Genomic DNA, 11,439 nt, shown 5'->3' on the forward strand with positions numbered 1-11,439 from the left:
GCTAGGAAATTTTTCTAGGGGGGGCCATGGGACCACCTCTCGTGATGAAGAGAGCGAGGGGGGGGGGGGGGTGAGGAATGGAGGATCCCGTTTTTCTAGCCCCCCCCCCCCCCCAGACCCCCCTAGCTACGCCAATGACCATGATCCAGGATTTGGGCTTCTGTAAACTATAAATATGATTATTCATGGCCCACATTTATGCATGGGCACAGGCGGAACTAGGAACTTAGGTGCGTGTATAAGGGGGGAGGGTGGTGGGATTTGCGGGGCGGCTCCGGGAACATTTTGAAAAATTGAGTCGTCTCAGGGGCAATTTGGAACTCTTACCAAAAAATTGATGAAATAAAAATGTCAAAGGTGAAAAGTATGACATGCATTTATTCCGGAAAAACCAACCTTTCCAGGGAAGGGCTAAAGGACCGCTCATGGGTGGACTAAGAACTTTGGGTGGGGGGGGGGGGGGGGTAGGAGGACACCCCGTCAAGGAGGGTTCAGAGAGGACTGTAAAACACTACATCAAGGGGAATTTGTGGGACTCCTCTAGCTCTAGAGAGGGCTCGGAGGATTTCTCTCATCTCAAAAGGGGAAACCGAAGGGCTCTTCTAAATTTTGAAAATTTGAGTCGTCTGAGGAGTAATTTTGAGCTGTTATATTAACAAATTGATCGGATTAAAATTTCAAATGTGAAAACTAAGTCGCACACTAATTTCGCAAACTCTAACACATTTCTTGGGACGGGCCAAGTAGACTCGGGGGGGGGGGGGGGGCAGCCCCCTCTGGCCTCATTGTAGTTTCGCCCATGACACCCCTGCAATGTCCCCGAGGAAGTGGTAGTTAGAGTCCCTTCATAGAGAGTAAAGACAACGCGGCTCATGGATGTCACAAGCGGGAATGAAGATTACACAAATTGAACGTTTTTCGGAATCTTCGATCAACTCATTTCCGAATTCCTATCTCTGTTCTTTCATTCCGTTTGTTCCTTGCCATGCCCCTAATTTCCCGGTCCATTCTCCATTCCATTTTTAAACTTCGCAATTGTTGAAAATGTAATCTTTATCACCGTTTGTGATACTGTGGAGGTCTAAAATAAGGGAACCAATCAAAAATTGATTCAAATTGTCTTTACTCTCAGTATAAAGGGACTCTAGTGGTACTTGATGACATTAAAATCGTTTTCCTTCGAGAAAGAAAAGTGTCTTCAGTCCTCACAACCCCCTTCCCTGCGCGCCCGCGGGAGCGGATGCGACTGATCTTGATCTACCTCACTGCTTTCGGTCGAAGCTTCGGAGGGAGACCCGAGACCCCCCGCCCCCGCCCCCGTCAGTGTCTCGATGACGATGACAGCGACAGCGTGGCGCCTCCCTCTGTCTCCCCTCAAGACCCAGTGGCCTTTGACCCGTCTGTCTTCGACGCATTCCTCACTTACGACTTGTGAGTTTGACACCATCCGTGGTTTGATTGAAGCCTGTGCATGCCGTCGTCGCATTGGCCCAATTTGTGATGACACTTGAAACAGATTTGTCATTAATTTGTAATGCCCTCGATCTTCCCCGGTATTCCGCGCGCAATGAACGTTGACTTCGATTTATGCATTTTCAATTGATCATGAAGGGGAAAGGTAGCTTACTAGAGTGCGGATCAGTGGCACTTTTTTCTCATTTTTTTCTTTTTTTGTAAGTTGCTTATGTGATTTTGTGAGTGTCTTCTCGTTAAAAATTGTAAGTTACTAGATAAATGCCTTGGGGTTTTGTAACGCTAACGCTGACCCTTCCTTTGCCCCTTGTAATGAAGACACATACCGCTCCTCTTCCCCTACAGCGTTAGGGGCCGTTATAAATTATGTAACGCACTTTTTCGGCATTTTTGATTTTCCCCTCCCCCTTGTAACGCTTCTGTGACGTAGGCAGGCCCGCCACATCCCATCTCGGGCCCTGGTACCAGTTTTAAGGCCCGGGCCCCAAGCACGGAGGGGGAACGAGGGCCCGAGGGGCATCCCCCGAGAAATTTTAGAATTTATACGACTAATCGGACGCATTTTCAAGCTTCCATAAAGAATTTTTCCATCAATTTCTGCGGAATAATTTTTTTTTTTTTTTTTTTTTTTTTTTTTGAGGGGGGCGGGCATATGATACTATTTTCAGTTGTGAGAGGGCCAGGCTTCCCCCGGACTCCCCCTTCGTTTATCTATGGCAAGGGAGTTGAGCCAGGATTAAATCCGGGTATCGGAACTTGCCTGTTTTGAAAACGCCTTCAAACGCGGCGTGATACCTCACGCATTCCGGAGAGTTCAAATAGTTGTATCATTGCGCCTTAGAAATGCGACGGAAGATTGCAATTGGAATAGCCTTCACGCACGCTGGCCTTTTCGATTTCCGTTTACATTTTTGCAGTCATGAATGCGCTTAAGTGCGCTTCAGCTAGAATTGTATTTACAAATGGGTGGTTTTTATAGGAGGATTATAATTAAACAAGTGGTTTGAAATGGAAACGAAAGAATATGAATTATGCAAAACGATAATCCGGGTTTCGGAACTAAGCTGTTTTGAAAACGCCTTCAAATGTGGCGTGATGCCTCACGCATTCCGGAGAGTTCAAATAGTTGTATCATTGCGCCGTATTAATGTGACGGAAGATTTAAATGGAAATAGCCTTCATGACGTAGGTCCCCATCCTTCAACACGTACTTTAAAATAAAATGGCGTAGAGCTCTCCTCGACCCCCCTATCGCCTAGAGCGTCACGCAATTTATGGACGGTCCCCTACGTGATACTCGAACGGCCCCAAAGTAGCAATTTTTTTGGAAAAATTAGGCACCAACGTCGCTGTCCTCCCCTACATAAGCTATCCTCCCCTACATACGCTAGCTGTTTTCCCTAGATTAGTTGCAAGGTAGATTTACACAGGTATGGAAAAGTTGAAAATTTCCCATGAGCCTCAGTACGTGTCACATGACCTCGTGACGTAGGTTAAGGGGCCCGTTTTTTAATTAAATTACAATCAAATTAACATTCAAACGTTTGTGCGTTCTAACGCTAAAATTAATATCGCATGACCAAAATTGTGCAAAAAATCCCACAAAATTTTGACAAACGATAAACCGAACATAATAAATCAAAATAATCAAAACATCCAAAATGGCTGACGTTAAGGGGCCGCTGGAGAGCCAATCAGAGGCCAGTTGTTTAGTTCTGTCCATACCTGTGTAAATCTACCTTGGATTAGTTGTGCCCGCTCCCGTGGCTTCGTCCGGCGCCCGCCTTGAGGCCAAATCATCTGCAGCCAAGGATTTTCACTATCACTCGACTAGTTTCCTGCAATTTGGCAGTGGTATCTGATAAGTGCATACCTACTTGCGAGGGGTGTGACCCTGCATCGCGTATTTGAACTTAGAAGAGCACTTGTATTCCCCTATTGTAAGAGTAACTGCGTCATTGGGTTGAATGACTGTAGGATGTGGGTGAAGCAAATGCATGATGTGGGTGAAGCAAATGCATGATGTACGCTTCCGGTTCGAATTTTTCCCGACTGTTGCCGTTGCTTGCCGAATCAGGGGATTCTTTTCTGAAGTAGTATATTGGCCGCACCGGGATAAGATAGCCCAAAAAGCCACGGGCCCGACTGCTGATGGACCTTCAGGTAGCAATGGCTCTTTAAAAAAATTCTTTCTTCTTCGAGTCAGAGTAGGATAACAAATGCATTGCTCAAATGAGTATTCTACAACCGCACAAGTGCACGCACCCACTCATCCTCATCCGAGTGACCGTAGATGACTCGTTGAAGCATTATCTGAAATACAGGTCCGGAAGTGCTATCACATCTTATGTGTGTCGTAAACCGCCGGGAGTGTTTAGCGTATGCGTCATCAGGAATGTCTGCAGATTCACTGAGAACACGTTTTTCATCTCTTTTAACGAGCTGTGGTGGAACTTAACCCATGAATTGGCAATTTTCCTTTCGGGAGTATTGCTGAGCAATTTTACGCAGACGATGCTCGCACATAGATTTTTGGAGAAAATTCCTGATCGTAATGTTGCAAAATCAATCAACGCGTTCATTTGAACTTTAACCTCTATATACTTAGCATGTTTGGGAGCTCCCCATTTTGCAATGATTCATGTATGCTCGCCGAAAACGTCGCGTCGCTAAAATATCGCTCCTAAGTTTTGCAATTGGGCGTAAAAATAACAACACAATGAAGTACCTGACGATATCGTCACAACGTGCCATACCGGCAGTGCTATCGGGGGGGGGGGGGGGGGGGGGTTTGCCTCTGCCACACGCAATAGATCGATATTTGTTTTCATTTTAAGTTTGCGATGGTTGTCTCTCTTTTTGCGAGACTGCCTTACCTTCTGTGATGATTGCCTTTCCTCAAATCAAGTCTAGATCTAGGTATTCATATAGGTCAGTCATTGCGCGGATTTTTCCGCTCGGGTCGCCCCTGTCCATTGGATCGTGACATCAACATCACTTCCGCGAAAACCGGAAATGTCGGAAACAATGCTTTTCTTAAGGGAGAGTACTAAATTTTATTAACGAATCATTTAAATTTCTTACTTTTCAATCCTTCGAAATTGTTTGAATGTCAGAAAGAAATTTTAGACACTAGCATTCAGGGTTTCAATTTTGCCAAATATGTTCCCCCCCCCCCCCCCCCCCAGTTGACTCTGCATTAGCCCTTTTTACAGCCGACTCGAAGTATACCACTAGACGGCTCGTACATCGCAGACCTCAAAAATTATTTAAAAATATATTAAACGCAAATTCGGCTGAATTGAAACCCTGAACGCTAATGTCTTAACATTCTTTTCGACTCTCAAAAAGTTTCAAAAGGTTTAAAAGTAAGAAATTTAAATGATCCATCGATAAAAATGAGCCTTCTCCCATAAGAAAAGCATCTATCCTCAGCTTTTTGGCTTTCGCGTCGTAATGCTGATGTCATGCGCAGAAGATTCTTATTTTGTCTTGGGAATGACTGACCTAAATGAATAGATCTTGAATCCGGTGTAGCTTGTAGTAGCAACGAAGGCAAGCCAAAGATGGTGCATGCGGTGCGGTGCGCCTGCACCAAGCGTAGGCGCCTCCACTGCACTGCAAGGGAGGTAAAATAAGAGGAGAGAAAAAAATAAGGACAAAGAGGAGGGAAAAAAATGGAGAGTATCGGGAAATATCGAATTTACCGTGGAGCTTTTCAATAAACATTGTCACCCCGCCCCACTGAAGGATGAGCGAAATCGGCAAATATCGTCCACTTGAATCTGGCCTTCAATTTTGCCGCGTAGGCAACAAACATACCGGGGAGCTCGAATACAAATGAAAAAACACTTACTTTGTCGCTCCTCATGCATTCGGCGGTTTACGAGGAATAATAGAGATACGTCCTCAGATGAGGTTATAGTAACTCGAGGAGCGACGATGTCCATCCTTCAAAGAAGTTCGGCATACTGAGCTTCGATGTACTGATCAAGGACGTTGTTAACCTAGGCCTAGGGGGTGTATCGCTATTTGAAGTTCGCCTTCAGTTCTTACCTATTCGAGGAACACGCATAAACTTTGCTAAAGCGATAGGCCAGGCGTATACCTTCTCACAGATATGAGTAGCCGACCTAGGGTCAGGGCCGGATTTAGGGGGTGGCCACATGGGCCGCGGCCCATGGCGGCAAATCTAAGGAGCGGCAAAAATTTGCAATTTTTTAAAGTGTAGGTATAAAAAAAATCGGATTTATAAAAAGAAAATTACGAACGAGAAAAGGCGACAAAATCTCTCATTTCCTGAGAGAATAGTAATTTCTAATTTTGTCGTCTCATAGTGATACAAGAGACAGCACCTTCAATTAGTCGAGTTTAAGACTAAGAGAGAAACCGAACACAGAATTTGGCCTGGAACGGCGCGGCGCAGAGAGCAATGATGACGAGAACTTGAGATGAAAAGGAGAAACCCTCGGCGCGGCGTGGCGGTCGGTATGTAACACGTATTAGCGCCTACAAGACTGCATGAATACTTCCCGCATTGCGTCAAAGACAGTGCGGTCGCCGCGGTCAGCAGCAGGCGGCGTGACGCGTGAAACGCATAGCGCCTACAAGACTGCATGAATACTTCACGCATTGCGCCAAACACGGTGCGGTCAGCGCGGCGCGGCAGGGGAAGTTAAAATTATTAAACCACATTTGGACTGAGTTAAGCAGAAAGGAACCAACCCACATTTTGGAAAAAATTGAGTTATGAGTGGTTTTGAACTCAACCACTGCTCTACTATCTATCGCCAAAAATTCAACATTTTTGTTGGGGCAAATTTTGCAGAAATTGAACTTAAAGTTTATCTTTTACATTGAGTCTTATGCAGGAGCCAAACTTTAAACCTCTTTTTCTCGGTTCGATCCCGATGTGGCTTGGTTCCTTTTTGTTTAACTCCGTCCATTTATGTTTGTTCTTTCATAATATTTTCGTTCATTTCATGTAAATGGAAGGCCTTATCCACACAGAGATAGGTTTACGGAACTCAACTTTCGTGCCAAGTTCCGTGAACTTTTGCTAGTAGTGTTGACAGGGCTTTCGCAAAAAATGTGTCCAACACGAGTAAACGCGTCTTATGCACCCATCCCCTTCCGGCACGTTCACTTGATGGTTTTTATTGATGTTTCAAAACGAATGAGAAGGGGGCGGCAAAATACAGGCGGCCCATGGGCGGCAAGTAGGTAAATCCGGCCCTGCCTAGGGTTCGCCTTCAATTTCACCACGTAGGCAACAAACAGATCGGGAAGCGAGAAAAGTTAATCGCAAGATATTATCCTTGATGATTCACTTGCTATAGGTATACCTTATTTCTCTCTCATCTTCTTTAATTTTCAATTCCTTTTTTAACGAACAGAGGGGAAATAAGTACTAAATTCACTTAAAATGTCGTTTGAGTCGATCAACATTTTTAAAATTTTTCGTGCGTTGATTTTTACTCCAAGAGGTACCTTAAACTTCCCGTCGCGGGCCGCCTCGCACCAGGTAAAAACTAGGGTAGCAAGAGAGTAAAAATCATTAACCTGGCGCTGTGTAGCAGGTACCGACGAGGTTCGGAACCGGAATACCGTTATCTTTTGTTATCGTAAATGGTCATCCCTTGGAAAAGATATATCGTGCGCTTCACTTGGTTGGCTGGACGTGACAATTTCTCTTGCATCCTGCGTGACATTTGTAACTCAAAAGCAAAGCAAAAAAGAAGAAAAAAAGCAAGAAAAAAGAAAAAAAACCACTCTTATTAGAATGGAATGCCGATACTCCCTTCCTTTCATCATCGTAGTACCGTGCAAGAATCTACCTTTCAGAGATTTCGCTTTTCGCAGCGAATGTGCTTTAATCACCGTTGGCCTCATTGGAGAGAAAAAACCACATATTTTAAGGCGGCAAAAGGGAGAGGAGGGTATCTATAAGGGTTGTTTTTCGGCCTATTCTAGTTCAATGTCCTCCACCCTACGATTTTTTACCCATTGAAATATATCGACGGTGAAACCACCAGACCGCGTATTTCCGTCTGCGACCGAGCATACGTCCTGCCATACTTTCTTTCTAAAATGGAAATCTACTTCGCGTCAAATTCTTGAAAACCTCCGTATTTTTTTTCTCTATGTGAGGAAAACTTTGTGAAAATTTCAAGGAATAATATTGATTTGTTCTCCTTCAAAAATATTAAATGGGAGCGGAGATTTTGAAACACCGCAAACGAGTCACACGGTTTGGTAGTTTCACCGTCGATATGCATAATGCTCTTGTCATTTCCAGTCTCTTCTCGGGTCTAGTAATGGCCAATTCATGGGATTGAGAACCGATTTTGGCGAAAAACGTGGATTTTCCGCCATTCTACCGCAAACCCTCGAAACCCGCATTTTCCGCAAAATCGGCCCTCAGACCCCCATGTTTAGCCCAGTGACAAACCTGTGGAATGAGACCAAAAATTACCAAATCATGGTGTATTCCGTAAAATCCCTACAGACCTTCCTATCGGCGAAATATCATGGAATCGAGAAAATTCCGGTGGGCCCCTAAACGACCCCTATCGATTACTCTCATTTGGTATTATCATTTTTCCTTGAATTCCGATCCTGGGGCAAGGGGATGGAGAATTTGCATGCACTTTTTTATTGCTTCATCTGAAAGTGCTTAAAGAGAGTATTTTTTATAATTTTTTTCTGAAATGGGAAATAGTATACAAATTTAAAAGTGAGAAATTGCACCGCCTGGTGACGTCATCTGGCGGCATGTCCCCTTTAAACACATGTATTTTAGCAGATTAGATCATTTTGCCATATCTTCTCCAATAACTGTTCAATGTATGGACCAAGGGTATCCTTGTGTTCAGTTCACTCAGTAGTTTCCACTTAAACACAAAATGCATCAAATTTCAGAGCCCTGCAAATTCTCTATTCTGATCTTGGGGCACGGGGATTGGCCATGATTTGGTTTGGAGGCTCTCAGTATGCTCCCTGCGACACCGATCTGATGGATTGTCACGCCTCGCGCGCACTCCATCTCATCAGCTCGTCCACACAACAGGTAGTAGAGCATGAGTCATTGTCCAACGGACGAAACCCGCGGTATTACCTCATCATACCTGGGCCTCATCGCGCCGGTTTTTTGACCTTGAAAAGGGGTGGCTCTAGGCGCCGGAACACCCAGCTTTGCCACTTCTCGTCAAAATTCGCCCATCTGCGCTCTCATTGTCAGTTCCGTGGGGAAAATTGTTGCTTAGTTTACCTCTGACATCAGCGTCATCGCTTTGGCTCCAAAACTTGAGCTGTGACTCATCATTGTCTGGCTAGACCTCTCCCGTGGTATGCGTCATGCGTCATGCGCTAATCCTTGCGCTATTGTGCGAATCGGAAGAAGAGAGCGGGGAGGCTATTAATTTGTATCAGATTCTCAGCTTTGTCTTTGGCGCGGATATCCTTCCGGGCTTTTGGGCGCGTGCCAGCTAGGGGAGAACGCCGTATGAACCTTCAGGCGTTGCCAAATTTCCTTTGATACAACGCAAATATCCTGGGAGACTTATGAAAATTTCCCTCCCAATTTTTGAGATATTTCTGTTCGCAATTTCACCTAAAGCTTCTGAAACTTTAAAGGAAAAATATTCATAGCTTTCCTCGAAAATAAACATTTTATCGAGGGAAAGTTGGCAATTCTCGAATGTTCATACGGCGTTCTTCCTTAACACGGCAGAGCCTGACCCGCCTCTCGCGGAGTCTCAACTGCAAAACGGCCAAGAGTCGCAAATGGACACGCGAAGATGGTCCAAGCTCGTGTTTGATTCGTTATTGAGTCACGTAGGTCATGGGTGGCAACACTGAAATTATGTGTCCAAAGCAGCGTTGCCCGTTCGTGCATTTTTATCTCTTTTCTTGCGTCGTAGAAAATTCTCTCTATGCACAGTCTGACCGTCATGGATGAGAGGGATTTCGCGGGTTCATTGACAATGAATCGGGAAATCGGCGGGGAATTGTTTTTCTTAATTTTATTAACAGCTTCCCTTTAAGTAAGCGGATCTGAGGCCTCTAATTTTCTTTACGAAGTGGTGGCGAAGGAGGGGGGGGGGGGGTGGACGAACGTAGTTGTAGTTAGGTCAATATTTCCGCCTCTAAGATCTCACCAACGCTTATTCAAGCGGTCTCCATAAAAATGCTGCTCATATATTATTATTTTTTTTACACAGGATAATGTTTTTGTTGTTTTTAATGTATGCCAAGGATAATCTCTGGAGGCGGCTCAATTCACGGGTCGTATTCTCTACAGTTTAGGTAATGTGAATCATATTTGTCTTAAATTGTGGTCGATTAAAAATTGCACCGTAGCCCTTTCCCCGTCACGGTCTGTGAAATTGACCTGGAGAGCTCATTAGTTGAACTTGAAGTTTAGAGGGATGGAGGTGTTTCGAAATCATGCCTATTCGCTTTCATTTGTAATGGAATGGGGCTGTCGCAGAATCTCTCCTTTTTCTTTTTTTTTATCTGTATTTTTGGAAAGCACGTAAAAACTGAGAGAGCATGCATTTTCCATCTAATCACATTTTAACAGAGATAATAACTTTTAAAGTTGTTAAAAATCCAACTCCATCTCCAACAGAAAAATATCGAGCTAACATTAAAGACATGAGATCACTCGCAATTGCCTCAAAATGTAGGGCTGTCCCGTCTCAGGCATATTTTCATGACACTTGACAGACTGAAACCATCTATTACTATGTATGCAAAGAAGAGTGGTAGCTTTTCACGAATCCGCCGGACTTTTCCAAGGCATTCACACACTCGCATGCACGCAAGAGCTTCAGGGCTACCGGTAGACGAAGACCCAGACACGCAATATCGATTGTCGCATTATGACTCGCAAAAGGATGGGCCAGAGATGCCGCTATGTACCAAAAAGAGTATGAGTATATTGACAAACAGTATGAGTATATTCTATCAAACAGAAGTATAGGCAGGTGAGCATGGCCGGATTTACCAACTTGCTGCCCATGGGCCGCCTGTATCTTGCCGCCCTTTTCTCATTCATTTTGAAACATCAATAAAAACCATCAAGTGAACGTGCCGGAGGGAGAAGGGTGCATAAGACGCGTTCACTCGTGTTGGACACATTTTTTGCGAAAGCCCTGTCAACACTACTAGCAAAAGTTCACGGAACTTCGCGCGAAAGTTCAGTTCCGTAAACCTATCTCTGTGGGGACAAGGCCTTTCATTTGTGAGAAATGAACTAAAAAATTAAGAAAGAACAAGCATACATGTGGTTTTTTAATTTTAACTTCCGCCGCCGTGCCGCGCCGGCTACACTGAGTTTGACGCAATGCGTGAAGTATTCATGTAGTCTTGTAGGCACTGTGCGTTTCACGCCGCGACGACTGCTGTTGACCGTACTGTGTTTGACGCAATGCGTGAAGTATTCATGCAGTCTCGTAGGCGCGAATATATGTTACATGCCGACCGCCGCGTCAAGGGCTTCTCCTTTTCATCTCAAGTCCTCGTCATCATTTCTCTTTGCGCCGCGCCGCTCCAGGCCAAATTACGTGTTTGGTTTCTCTCTTAACTCAACTAATTAAAGGTGCGCAGTCTTTTGTATCACCGAAATACGACAAAATTAGAAATAAATGAACTCTCAGGAATCGAGAGATTTTGTCACCTTATCTTGTTTGTAATTTTTTTCTGAATCCGATTTTTTTGTACCTGCATTCAAAAAAATTGCAAAATTTGCCGCCCCCTAATTTTGCCGCCATGAGCCGCGGCCCATGTGGCCACCCCCTTAATCCGGCCCTGCAGGTGAGAAATATGGGGTGCGCTCTAGAAAGCTGCCTAAGAAACAATGTAAAAGTGGGCATGATTCCTTTTGAAGAATTGGAAAAGCGGGATTTTAAATTCAGAAAACAGAACTATGTCTCCATTGAATGTGGCATATATGAGCCGCAG

This window comes from Bemisia tabaci, chromosome 1 (genome assembly GCF_918797505.1).
Source record: "Bemisia tabaci chromosome 1, PGI_BMITA_v3".
NCBI classification, from domain to species: Eukaryota; Metazoa; Arthropoda; class Insecta; order Hemiptera; family Aleyrodidae; genus Bemisia; species Bemisia tabaci.